This window comes from Orcinus orca, chromosome X, assembly GCF_937001465.1.
Source record: "Orcinus orca chromosome X, mOrcOrc1.1, whole genome shotgun sequence".
In the NCBI taxonomy this organism is placed as follows: Eukaryota; Metazoa; Chordata; class Mammalia; order Artiodactyla; family Delphinidae; genus Orcinus; species Orcinus orca.
The window spans coordinates 102,735,584-102,748,605 of NC_064580.1; positions in this window are offsets into that span (position 1 = coordinate 102,735,584).

Sequence of the window (13,022 nt, forward strand, 5' to 3'; positions counted from 1 at the left end):
AGAGTTGTACACATGTGGTGGCCTTGAACCTCACTATAAAAAACCTCACTGCCTTACACTGTCGTCAGCACCAAAAAAAAAGCAGAACCCCGCTTTTCATTACCAATGTCAGCAAAAAATGGAAGCTCCATGTAGAGCCTGATTTAATTATCATCCTTACTGTGGATTCGAAGTCTCCTGAAAGCAAACTGAGGTCACATGCTTGCAGGCTAACTGCAAGGGACACTGAGAATCTGAGACGGGCCTTATGAACTTGGAATTTCCACAAGCATAGAAAGGTTGCCAGCTAAAACACAGGACACCTGGTTAAGTTCAAATTTCAGATAAACAACAATTAATTTTTAATATAAATATATCCCATTTATGGGATATACTTGTACTTAAAAATTAATTGTTGCTTATCTGAAATTCAGACTTAACCAGGCGTCCTATGTTTTGATTTCCTAAATTTGGCAACCCTAATAGAAATGCCGTTCAAAGCTGACGGGCAGCCATGAGTGAATATTTCCAACACCCACCACACATTGCTTTAGCAAACAGAAGCACCAACAAGGAACAGGAAGTTCTCACCCACCAATAGTCTCACTTCAAAAAAAGGTTTGCCAATTTGATAGACAAGAAATGATATTTAACGATTGTTTTAATTTGCCTTTCTTTGACTTTTAGTGAGGCTGAACACGTTTTCAATCCTCCATGATTTTTATCTCCCACTTTGTGAACTGATCAATCTTGTGCTGCTCTTTCTGTGTTCCTTATCAAAGAGAGCATCGGCTCTTCATACAATAAATACATTATCCGTGTGCCTAGTTTACTATTGATTTTTTTTTTTTTTGCGGTACACGGGCCTCTCACTGTTGTGGCCTCTCCCGTTGCGGAGCACAGGCTCCGGACGCGCAGGCTCAGTGGCCATGGCTCACGGGCCCAGCCGCTCCGCGGCATGTGGGATCCTCCTGGACCAGGGCACGAACCCGTGTCCCCTGCATCGGCAGGCGGACTCTCAACCACTGCGCCACCAGGGAAGCCCTACTATTGATCTTTTAAGCCATGATCCTTTTATTTACAGAGGTTTTACATGATCAAGTCTCTTGCTTTCACCCTCATACATAGAACAACTTCCCCTATCTAGATATCAGATATTCACTTATATTTTCTTCTAGTTTTTTATGGCTTGATTTTTTTTTTAACTTTTCAATGTGCATGGAGTGGGGTGATTATAGACTTTTTTCTAAATAGTTAACCAATGATCCTACTAGGATTTGTTGAAAAATACAAGGGGTTTCTTTTTCAAAACACTTGTCAGTGTAGTCAGTTTCTCTCTTCCATTACCTGACAGCACTGAGCCCTTTCAACGCCTTCCTTTCAGCTTATCCCTGTGACTTAAAACCAGCACCTACCAATAATGACAGGGATCTCATTTGGACTCTTCTCTTTGCTCATTCTATATATTTGGATTCATAAGTAAAGACATTCAAAAGCTCTCTACTCCTAAGAACTACATGTGACATTCAGGTAATTCCAGTGATGATGGGGTTATGTCTTTGGGATCCAAGTGGCCTCCCTCTATGTGATGTAGACAGCTTGGTCGGAGTATATGAATAGTTTCTCCCATAATTTTGGTCTGTCTCTAAAATAAACTATCCATTACAATAAAATGTTGTTAATAATGATTTAATCTCTATTTAGAAAGAGGCAATACACAATTTATAGCAAGATTTAAAGAAACACAACACCTAAATACAATTCAATATCATTTTCATTAATCCTCAAATATCATCAATATCATTACCCTTCCATTCCCTCTTCTTTTCACTCACGATGCTTAGGGTGCTGTTCACCAAGAATCTTATCTGTAATAGTTTTTACTAATCTCAGAAAACATTAATTTTTTTCTGTACCCCATCAGCTGTCTGTAGCTTTTCCCTTCCATGACCCAAAACAGAAGAAAGAAAGATCACTGTTGTATTACCACTGTGTACAGGCTCTGCTTTTCTGTGCCCGGATTTTTCCGATCAGGGAAAAATTTTGTTCGCTGAATCCCCTTATCCTTCCATTTGAAACTCAGATTGATGTAAAATCCCAATTTGCCTCATACACTCAAGGCTATCTATCTTTTGGAGTCTTCCCAAATTCCCTTTAAGTCTATTTCTTAAGTTTGAAGAGATCAGACTATATCTCCATCTGATTTTTCTTCAATTCAGGCAACATGATGAATGTGACTACAAACTCTGGAGCTAAGTCTGCCTGACTTTCAATTCTGCCGCCCTTATCTCCTAAGCTCCGTGTCTCAGCTTACTTATCTGTAAAATTGCCATAAAATGATATCTATGCCATAGAGTTGTTATGAAAATGAAGTTTGTTGGAAATTGCCTGGCGGTCCAATGGTTAGGATTCTGTGCTTCCGCTGCAAGGGGGCACGGGTTCGATCCCTGGTCGGGGAACTAAGATCCCACAAGTAGCGTGGCCAAAAAAAGAAAAACAAAATTCAATTAAATTTGTTAATACTTGTAAACCACTTAGAAGAGTGGGTGGCACGTACTCAACTTGATATGTTAGTTACTCAATCACATAAGTGATTAGAATTCACAACCAAATGTAACAATGGAAGAGCAATGATCCATAAAGTTTGGACGAAACTGGTAGACGAAACCATCCCGTTCCTTTTATCCTAGTTTATTATAAGTATTATGTGATACAGAACTCAGATCAACTCCTACTCATAATTTAACGTATTGTATTAATCTCTACTGAGAGGCTAACTTCTAGAATGTCCGTATTGGATGCCCAAATAAGTAACCTAGGAAAATACACATTTTAGTCATCTCTCAGTATTCTTCACTGGTACATATGTGTACACGTGTCCAATACAGGTGGGAACATTGTCTTCTGAATATGGCTTAATACCATATGAAACTTAGCAGGTATCATTACTTGGTACTGATAAGAGGCATGTCTACAGCATGTAAAATATTGGCAACCAATCAGTGAAAAGTATACTTTTGTAACAAATTTTTGAATTTACTATAAAAAGTTCAGATTTATTAGCAATAGATTATCCATGGATAAATAAAAGTTTAAGAAAAACTAAAATTCTGTTACTATTTTTCCAGTTTTATTGAGATATAATTGACATATAACATTGCGTAAGTTTATATAATGATATATGTATATATGTGAAATGATTACCACAAGAAGCTTAAATAACATCCATCACCTCACATAGTTAAGATCTTTTATATCCTTGTGATGAGAACTTTTAAAATCTACTCTCTTAGCAACTTTCAAATATATAATACATATTGTTAACTATAGTCATCATGCTGTACATTACATCCCCAGGATTTATTTATCTAACAACTGGGAAGTTTATACCTTTTGACCACCTTTCACCCAGTTGCCTCATCCCCTATCCCCTACCTCTGTTTCTATAAATTTTGTTATTTTATTTTTTTTAATTTATTTTTTATTTTTTTAAAACTTATTTATTTAGGCCACGCTGTGCGGCATGTGGGATCTTAGTTCCCTGACCAGGGATTGAACCCATACCCCCTGCAGTGGAAGCACAGGGTCCTAACCACTGGACAGCCAGGTTCCACATATAAGTGAGATCATGCAGTATTTGTCTTCTGTCTGACTTATCTCACTTAGCATAACGCCAAGATCCATCCATGTTGTTGCAAAGGGTAGGATCTCACTTATATGTGGAATCTAAAAAAGCCAAACTCATAAAAACAGAGAGTACAATGGTAGTTACCAGGGGCTCGGGGTGGGTGGGGAAGGAACTGAGGAGATGTTGTTTATGGGTGCAAAGTTGAAACCAGTAGATAAGTAAGTCCTGGAGAGTTAATACATGGCATAGTGACTATAGGCAACAACAATACTGTATTACAAACTTCAAAGCCTCTTAGGAACTTTGAAGTTTATCATACAGTATTATATTATCCTTACTGTTCTCACCACAAAAAAAAAGATAATTACATGACATAATAGAGGTGTTAACTTACACTACAGTGGTAATCATATTGTAATATATCAATGTGTCAAATCAACACGTTGTACTTCTTAAAGTTATACAATGTTATATGTCAATTATATCTCAGTAAAAATAAATCAATTTTTAAAAAGAGGTAAATTTAGAAAAATAAAATAAAGTGAGAGAGCATTCCAGGAAGCAAGAAGAAGCAATACAAAGGCCCTGAGGTAGAAATAAGTGTTGCGTTTTCAGAGGTTCTAGTTAAAAGGAGGCTTTTTGCTTAGAAGAGAGGGAAGACATGCCCTGGGGGATAGGGCAACAATGCCTGGCATGCTACCACTAGTATCTTCTAGGGGCTGTGGCCAAAAGGAATGTATACTCATATACACTATTAGGATACTATACTAAATTTTATTATCTACTAACTGTAGATAATACTATATCTACAGTTGTTAAAATCTCACTTAAAAAATTAATATTGGCATTTTTTCAAATCATTAAAGAAAATATGATTTTTAAATGGCTATTATATAATAGATTGAATACTTATATTCAATATAGAGGTTTATTTCCAAGCTTTCTAGATAATGTTATTCTACAAAAATTTTATAAATAGTGTTGTGATTGAAATATTTGTATATCAGTTCTTATGAAGCAACAATGTTTAAATTTTTAAAGAAAGGTTTTTTGAAAAATTAATAGACATGATCTTGATTTTTAAAAATCAAATAGAAAAGTTTTTTCCAAATACATATATAGTAGTTTTTAAAATAAATTTATTTATTTATTTTTTATCTTTAGCTGTGTTGGGTCTTTGTTGCTGTGCATGGGCTTTCTCTAGTTGCGGCGAGCAGGGGCTTCTCATTGTGGTGGCTTCTCTTGTTGCGGAGCACAGGCTCTAGGCGCAGGACTTCAGTAGTTGCGGCACGTGAGCTCAGTAGTTGTGGCTTGCAGGCTCTAGAGTGCAGGCTCAGTAGTTGTGGCACATGGGCTTAGTTGCTCTGTGGCAGGTGGGATCTTCCCGGACCAGGGATTGAACCCGTGTCCCCTGCATTGGCAGGCGGATTCTTAACCACTGCACCACCAGGGAAGCCCTACAGTAGTTTTTCTAAAGGTCAAATTTATAGCTACTGCTTACTTTTTTTAAAATATAAATTTATTTATTTATTTTTGGCTGCGTTGGGTCTTTGTTGCTGCACGCAGCTTACATTTTTATAGAGGCTTAAAAATATTTTTTCATTGTAAGGGAGTTTCTGCCCTGTCCTTTTCTTCCCTGATGGAAGATGTAGGGATTGTTGCCACTCTTTCAGCTAAAAGAATTGTAGATCTTCAGTTTGACACTGTCAACCAGACTCTGATGCTGTTTCCTGTTTATATGTTTTCTCCTTTCTTCTAATACCAAGTATTTGACTTCTGAAGGAGAGACTCTGACCAAGCTAACTACTAACATCCCTAGTGGGCAGAGACTATTGCAACAAGCCAACTCAGGTGTTGCCAGCCAGTCTATGGATTGACGTAATTGGTTAAGTGCCCATCTCCGGTCCAGTCACTGGCTACCATTAAGGGACAGCCTGAGACCACTTGTTTCAGCAGGGGATTATAGGAATAGATGAGAACAGTAGGCATAGAAAATGCTGAGATTTCTATATCTAATAGAAGGAAAGAGAAGCTGCCTTTCCCCATCATTGGGTATACTACGGTAATTCTGTGTAGAGAGGCCGATACATGGAGTCCACAGGCAGGGTTAGAGAATTTCACTTGGCTTTCTCACAAACATCTCAAACTCAGCATATCCAAAATTTAACTTTGATCCCTTCTCCAAAGTCTTCTGCAATCCCCACTAGTCTTTCCCATATCAATAAATGGCATAACCATTCAGCCATTTTTTTTTTTTGTTCACGCCTTGCGGCACGTGGGATCTTAGTTCCCTGACCAGGGATGGAACCCATGCCCCCTGCAATGGAAGCATAGAGTCCTAACCACTGGACCGCCAGGGAATTCCCCAGCCAATTTTTTTTTTTTTACATCTTTATTGGAGTATAATTGCTTTACAATGGTGTGTTAGTTTCTGCTGTATAACAAAGTGAATCAGCTATACATATACATATATCCCCATATCTCCTCCCTCTTGCATCTCCCTCCCACCCTCCCTATCCCACCCCTCTAGCTGGATACAAAGCACCAAGCTGATCTCCCTGTGCTATGCAGCTGCTTCCCACTAGCTATCTATTTTACGTTTGGTAGTGTATATATGTCCATGCCACTCTGTCACTTTGTCCCAGCTTACCCTTCCCCCTCCCCGTGTCCTCAAGTCCATTCCCTACGTCTGCGTAATTGCATCTTAGTATGAAGAAATCATTTGGAATAGATTCACTGGAGCAAAGGGAGGAACACAAGTGCCATTTTACCATATTTAGGCATGCTTTAATTCAGCTATTTCAGAAATCATTCCTTCATTCTAGGGAACTCCACTCCTGAGTTTTTAGAAATCAAAGGCTCTATTTGTTTATATTCACTTGTAATTAGAAATTCTGACTTTGTTAGATTAAGACTCAAGATTACAAGACTCGGTTCTGTTTCTTTTGTTTACTTGTTTATAACTTTTTTCCCAACTAAAATATCCCTGGGGAGTGCAGAGAATGAGTTGGGTCCACTTGCATGCGACTGAACAGATTGTCCCTCCACGTCCCCAGGGGGTGCCACTCACATCGTCTACGATGTGGTTGGTGTTCTCTAGAATTGCTCATTGTGGCAGCCCTGGTGGTGCATTTGTTTAATACGTAATTCTGAGTGTCACCGAAACTGCAGTCATAGGGGAGGACAATATATTTTAGTATGATGTTTAGTTGGTAAATGCTGCCTATGCATTAATTCCCTGACTATCGTGTTTTCCTTCTAGTGATCATTTATGGACTTTTAGTAGCTGTTGGGCATGGCACACCATTTAATAAAGCAGATTATCACATAATAAGAACAATTATATGAATGTGTTCCCTTAGGCATCATCGTTCCCAACACTTTCTGTCTTCCTTGGCAGTCTTTTTTTTTTTTTTTTTTTTTGCCACCTTATCCATGCCAAACCAGCAGACACAAGCAGTTTATCAGGATATGATTAACTTTAGACTTTTAGAGTAAGGCAATTCCTGAAAACAGACAATATGTATTATACAGATACAGTTTGACAAGCACAACTTCTCTCTTGACTTTTCATTATGGAATATTTTATGTACATCATACACAACAGCAGGAAGACCAGTATAATGAATCCTCATGTACCCCTAACCCACTTCAACAGTTATTGGCTTTTTGTTAATCTTGTCTCATCTACCACCACTCTCCCATTTTTTTTTTGCTGTAGTATTTTTTTATTGAGCTTAAATTCATACAACATACAGTTAACCATTTTTTATTTAAAAATTACTTGTGATAAAAACCTCATAATATAAAATTTACTCTCTTAACCATTTTTAAGTGTACTGATCAGTAGTGTAAACTATATTCACATTGTCGTGTAACAGATTTCTAGAACTTTTTCATCTACTAAAACTGAAGCCCTGTACCCATTGAACAGCTCCCTATTTTCTCTTCTCCCCAGGCCCTGGCAACCATCACACTATTTCTGTTCCCATAGTTTTGACCACTCTAGATATCTCACGCAAGTGGAATCATACACTATTTGTCCTTTTGTAACGGGCTTATTTCACTTAGCATAACATCCTCAAGGTTCAGCCATGTTGTAGCACGTGACAGGAATCCTTTCTTTTTAAAAGTTGAATAATATTCTATAGTTAATCATTTAAAGATGTAACCATTCAGTGCATTCAAAATGCTGTGCCACTACCACCTCTCTGTAGTTTTAAAACTTTTTCATCATCCAAGAAGAACACTCTGTATCCATTAAGTAATACTCCCCATTCCCCCTCTGCCAACCCCTGGCAACCACTAATCTGTTTTCTGTCTCTATGGATTTGCCTTTTCTGGGTATTTCATGTAAATAGAATCATACAATGTGTGACTTTCTGTGTCTGGCTTCTTTCACTTAGCATAATGGTTTCAAGGTTCATCCAAGTTGTAACATGTATCAGTCTCATTCCTTTTTATGGCTGAAGTTATTTTACTATATGCTAGATCACAATTTCTTTACCCATCCATCTACTGATGGACATTTGGGCTGTTTCCATCTTTTGGCTATTATGAATAATGCTGCTATAAACATTCATGTAAACTTTCTGTATGGACATATGCTTTCATTTCTCTTGGATATATACCTAGGATTGGAATTGCTTGATCATATGGTAATTCCATGTTTAACTTTTTGAAGACTCGCCAAAATGTTCTTCTACAGCAGCTGCACCATTTCACATTCCCACCAGCAATGTATGAGGATTCCAATTCCTGCACATACTGGCCAATGCTTGCTATTTTCTTCTTTTTTCTCTCTCTCTCCCTTCCATTTATTTATTTATTTGTTTGTTTCTTTATCTATTTATTTATTCCTGCCTATCTGACGGGAGAGACCCGTTTAACAACTCTTACCAGTCAGGATGCTTTCAGCTGCAAGTAAAGAGTGCCTGCTTAAAAGTGGCTTAAACAATGAGAACATTTATGGTCTTGAACAACCAGAGGTCCAAGGTGCAGGGCTGGTCAATTCAGCAGCTCAGTCTCTTTATTATTATTATTTTTTTTTATTACATTCATCCTAGCGGGTGGGAAGTGGTATCCCATTGTAGTTTTAATTTGCATATCTTTAATGACCAATGATGTTGAGCATCTTTTCATGTGTTACTTGGCCATTTATATGTCTTTGGAGGAATGTCTATTCGAGTCCTTTGCCCATTTTCTTAAGTGGGTTGTTTGCCTTTTTCTTGATGAGTTATAAAAATTCTTTATATATAACCGAATCCTCAACTTCTATTGGATATATGATTTTCAAATATTTTCCCCATTCTTCACCTCTTGATAATGTACTTTGATGCACAGAAGTTTTTGATTTTGTTGCAAGTCCTGTTTATCTATCTTTTTCTTTTGGTGCTCGTGGTTTTGGTGTCAAATCTAAGAACCCATTGCCAAATCCGAGGTCATAAAGATAAACCCCTATGTTTTCTTCTAAGAGTTTTACAGTGTCAGTGCTTATAATTAAACTATTGAGCCATTTTGAGTTAATGTTCATATATGGAGTGAGGTAGGGGTCCAACTTCATTCTTTTGCATGTGGAAATCTGATTGTCCCAGAACCATTTGCTTAAGAAACTATGTTTTCCCCATTGAAAGGTCTTGGTGCTTTCGGAAGCATTTTTAAGCAGATCCCACGTCGTGTCATTTCATTTGTAAATACTTCAGTACGCATCTCAAATCTATAAAGACTGGTTTTTAACATAATCATCATGCTATGGTCCTATCTAACAAAATTAACAATTATTCCTTCATATCATTTAATACCCAATCCATATTCAAATATTTCCAATTGTCTCAAAATTCTCTTAAAGCTAGTTTGATTGAAACAGGCTCCAAACGAGTTTCACACATTCAGATGCAGTTCCTTTCATTCTGATATATCACTTCCACTCCTGGTACTGGCTGTTTTAATTCTTTGTTTTAATGACAGTGTTCCAGTTATCAAATGCTATATAACAGATCACCCCAAAACTTAGTGGCTTAGGAGAACAACACTTATTTTATTATTGTTCATGGTTTCTGTGGGTCAGGAATTTCAGGAAGGGCTCAGCTGGACGGTTCTGGCTCAGAGCCTCACAGGTGATTGTAGTCAGATGGTGACTGAAGCTGGAATTGCAGGGGCACCATAGCAGCAGGAGACTGCTCAGGCATTCTTTTCACTTCATGTAGCCTGAGAGCCTCTCCACGTGGCCTCTCCACAGGGGCCAGTCTGGGTTTCCTCCATGCATGGTGGCCTGGAGACAGATGGACTGCTTATAATGGCAGCTCAGGGCTCCAAACAGGTATCAAAAAAGAACCACATAGACAATGTATCACTTTTTATGATCTTGCCTCAGAAATCACACTGTGTCATCCTGCCATGGTCACAAGCCCACCTGGATTCCGGGAGAGGCAACACAGACCCCTGGCCTCATGGGTGTGCAACTTGTAGTCACACAGGGCCTCACCCTCAGAAGAGTTCCACGCTTGGTTTAATGTTCTCCTGTTGTTGGAAACGTAAATGTAAAATTCTGAATACATTTCAAGCAAGGGGCCCTGCATTTGCACTTCACGCCGAGCCCAGAAAATTATGTAGCTGGTCATGTCTTGAAGGCAGAAGCGTCAAAGTCATGTTGTAAAAAGCGCATGTGGGATGGGAGATCCCGCTGTAGCATCTTTGGGAAACACAACATCTGCCACAGACAACTAATGCTCATTTAATAGCTTACTGTGTGCCAGACAATTTATTTCATTAAATTTCCATAAACACGGAAGCCAAGTACTAGTTGTTATTCCCATTTTGCCGGTGGGGAAAAATGACCTGCTCGTGCTTACTTTGCTGGAGAGTCGGAAACCAGGATTTGAACCCAGTTCAATTACACTCTTGTGCCCTAGTGCAAGGGTCCGCAACCCCCGGGCCGCAGACCAGTACCGGTCCACGGCCTGTTAGGAACCAGGCCGCACAGCAGGAGGTGAGCGGTGGGTGAGTGAGCGAAGCTTCATCTGCCGCTCTGCATCCCCCCCATCGCTCGCATTACCACCTGAAGCATCCCCCACCCCCTCACTCCACCCCATCCATGGAAAAATTGTCTTCCACGAACCGGTCCCTGGCGCCAAAAAAGGTTGGGGACCTGCTGCCCTAGTGCACACCCACCATGCTATTCTGCTCGTGTTGATTATAAACCTTCTCACAGGCCCTGACCATATGGGTTGTTGTGCTCCTGTTAATTCTCCAGGGCGGTCAGATCACAGAAGTCATCATGGCACCGGGCACATCGTAGGAGCTCAGTAAATGTTCACTCCTCTCCTTTCCCCTTAGTGCGCCCTCCAGGCTTGTTTGCATTTATATCCACGACGCCCTCTTTTTGGCATCAGTAGAAGTAAGGTCCTTTTTGTTCAGTAAATGTTGATTGCACACCTACTAGGTGTCAGGCCAGGTGTCTTCTCTGGTCTGTGACACGGCCCCTTCCCCTAAGTGTTTTCTTTTCCCGTGTCTGAGTTAAACCCCATCTTGCCTCCTATACAGTGAAGCAGTGTGAACGAGAATCTAGTCACGCGTTGATTTCTGCAGCTCTAAGTGTCTGCCCACCCTGTCCTTGTTCCTGCTCTGATCCTAGTCTCTGCAATTTTCTGGATACAACCTATCTGCCCCTAAAGGCTGCTGAAAGTCATCCTTTGCTCTTTTCAACTCTGCTCCACAGATGGCTTCCACTCAACTTGTCCAGCGCCCAACTTGCCCAACTCGCCCAAGGAAGTTCTCATCTTCCTTCCCCAGCCTGGACCATTCGGTCTCTTTATGAGTTTCCCATTTAGGAACATGCATTTACAGTACAAAGTAACACCTAGTACTTTCAACAACGTTCGAAATACTCAAGACCCCTACATTTGCATTTTCAGAGACATATCATTAGCCTCTGGTAGGGGAAAGGGTTATCCTTAAATCCACAACCAATTTATGGGTGGAGGATTTTTATTACACTCTGTGAAGGAGGTGGAGTCGGTAAAAGTAACAAAGGAGGGTGAGGTTTGTGCCTTTGTCTGGGGAATAAGAAACCTCCCATTATTCCAAGTGGTGCAATAGGCTGTTAATGTACACACAGTAAGGTTTATATCATTTCAAATACCTCATACTCTAATAGGGCTCTTAACTTTTTCAGATACTCATATAGTGCATATATTATTGTATCTAATCGGACACCATCACTATAAATTCATGGATGATGGATCCATAATGAGATAAAGTAAGACGGAGTTCCTCTCAGGGCCATTCAGGTTACTTGACACTATATGGTGTATTGGAAAGAGAACTAGAAGACCTGGGTTCTGTTTCTGGCTCTGCCAGATAACACGTGACTTGGCTTCCTCAGTTTCTTCATCTGTAAAATGGGAAAAATAGTCTTGCCTCTACCTACCTCTCACGATTGTGTTGAGGATTGCAAGAGCTAATGGATATAAACGTGCTTTAGAGTCTCTACAGCTCTCTGCAATTACAGTTTGCTTGTTACAAAGGCCTCAGTGACCCAGAGAAGTGGGCATGGCATCATGATTGCTTTCGCTTTGCTTTATTTGCCTTCTCCAACTAACCATAAATATCTTCTCTTTGGAAAAGCCTTACACAATAAATTTGGATATTTTAATTAATTATTGAGTGACCCTGATGTGCTGGGCACGGTTCTAGGCCTGCCTTGTCCAACTTAGTAGCCACTAGCCACACGTGCCTACTGAGCATGTGAAATGGGGATTGCGTGACTGAAGAACTGAATTTGTAATTTTATTTAATTTTAATTAATGCATACTGAAATATAAAAACTGATATGCGATATGGTTATTGGGAAACTTTTAAACAAGCTGGATGTGTGAATCTACTCTTGCAACTAATACTATGAATCTAAATATAGATCATGGATTTCTGATGAAAATTTAGCATCTGAACAATCTAAGGGTGAAGCCTGGATTTTGAAGACTTACTACGAAAAAAAAAGTAAAAAAGAATCTCATCAATAATTTTTACAGGCATACCTCAGAGATATTGTGGGTTTGGTTCCAGACCACTGCAATAAAGCAAATATTGCAATAAAGCGACTCGCACGAATTTTTCGGTTTTCCAATGCATATAAAAGTCACGTTTATACTATACTGCAGTCTATTAAGTGTGCAATAACATTACATCTAATGCTGCAACGAAGATCCTGAATGCGGCAACGAAGATCCTGTGTGCTGCAACTAAGACCCGGCACAGCTAAATAAATAAATATTTTTTTAAAATGTACATACCTTAATTAAAAAGTACTTTATTGTCAAAAGATGCCAACCATCACCTGAGCCTTCAGCGAGTTGTAATCTTCTTGCAATAGTAACATCAAAGATCACTGATCATAGATCATATTAACAAATAGAAA